This window comes from Emys orbicularis, chromosome 4 (assembly GCF_028017835.1).
Source record: "Emys orbicularis isolate rEmyOrb1 chromosome 4, rEmyOrb1.hap1, whole genome shotgun sequence".
Taxonomy (NCBI): domain Eukaryota; kingdom Metazoa; phylum Chordata; order Testudines; family Emydidae; genus Emys; species Emys orbicularis.
The window spans coordinates 90,904,804-90,906,325 of NC_088686.1; the positions used below are offsets into that span (position 1 = coordinate 90,904,804).

General features: G+C 48.1%; 1 non-coding gene across 1 annotated transcript; it reads right to left on the bottom strand.

The window, feature by feature from the left end:
- Nucleotides 1-1,083: 1,083 nt before the first annotated feature.
- On the bottom strand, nucleotides 1,084-1,155 carry TRNAG-UCC (transfer RNA glycine (anticodon UCC)). Its single transcript has one exon. It is a non-coding gene; the product is annotated as a tRNA-Gly (tRNA).
- Between the last annotated feature and the right edge of the window lie 367 nt (nucleotides 1,156-1,522).

Here is a 1,522-nt window from a genome sequence, read left to right on the forward strand (position 1 = left end):
AATATTGATGTCATCTATTAAAATTATGAAGAAAAATCTAATTCTGCCAAGCCTAACTATAGGATTCAGTCATGTGAACTGTCCCTTTTTCTAGGCTTTCAATTTCAGTTTCTGATTGCTGTGATGCTTGGCATATACTTGACATATACGTATTGGTCCTTTTGGTGTCAGATTCATCACCCTTAGGGTACGTCTATACTTACCTCCGGGTCCGGCGGTAAGCAATCGATCTTCTGGGATCGATTTATCGCGTCTTGTCTAGACGCGATAAATTGATCCCGGAAGTGCTTGCCATCGATGCCGGTACTCCTGCTCCACGAGAGGAGTACGCGGAGTCGACGGGGGAGCCTGCCTGCCGCGTCTGGACCCGCGGTAAGTTCGAACTAAGGTACTTCGACTTCAGCTACGTTATTAACGTAGCTGAAGTTGCGTATGTTAGTTCGAAGTGGGGGGTTAGTGTGGACCAGGCCTTAGTGAACATCATCGACTTTTTTACTGTTACAGCCCAGTACAATCTGGTCGGTCTTGAGTTTTTTAATATTCTATATTCACAGGACTCACATTTTAGTTTTAAGTCTGACAAACTCCTGTATTCATTTCCTGTGTTCCTATCCTGAATATATTACTCCCGGGGGAATTCTGCACCACTGCAGAATTTTGCAGAAATTAATGTTGTGCGTGCAGAATTTCCTTTCCCTCACAGAAATGGGCTGCAGTACTGCTGGCTGCAACTAGGGGCTGCTGGACCCAGCAAAGCCCCTCACACATAGAAGACACTACCAGGGGGAAGAGGTGGGAGCTAGAGGGTTCCTGACAGCTGCAGTTCCCCACATGTCATAGAATCATAGAATATCAGGGTTGGAAGGGACCTCAAAAGGTCACCTAGTCCAACCCCCTGCTCAAAGCAGGACCAATCCCTAGATAGATTTTTACCCCAGTTCCCTAAATGTCCCCCTCAAGGATTGAACTCACAACCCTGGGTTTAGCAGGCCAATGCTTAAACCACTGAGCTATCCCTTCCCCCCAACTGATACAAGGTAACTGAAATTAAACCAATTCCCAGCAGAGAAAACATGACATCACTGCATTGACTGGGAATTGAACCCAGCTCAACTGCTTGGAAGGCAGCTATGCTCACCACTATACCACCAATGCAGGGAAGGAGAAGGTGGCACACAGGAAACTACCTGCAAGTCTGGGACCGAGCATCAGGCTGTTTCTCCCTCTGGATCCCTGGGCTCTGAGGGGTCTGGGCTAGGGGGAGCCCTGTGGCTGGGCTCTGTGGAGGGAGCGAGGGTACTGGTATCTGGGCAAGGGGAAGCCTTGTGGCTGGGCTCAGGGGGAAGAGGGTGCAGGTGTCTAGCCCCTCAGCTGGGCTCTGGGAGGAGGCAGAGAAACAGGAATTGGGTTGTCATAGGGGTTTCTTTAAGTCTCTATTCCTGGGGGGAAATTTTGTGTCTCTGTATTGTTACAGACATACTTGGTGACAGGTATTTTGAAATAAATAACCAAAATAATTGAA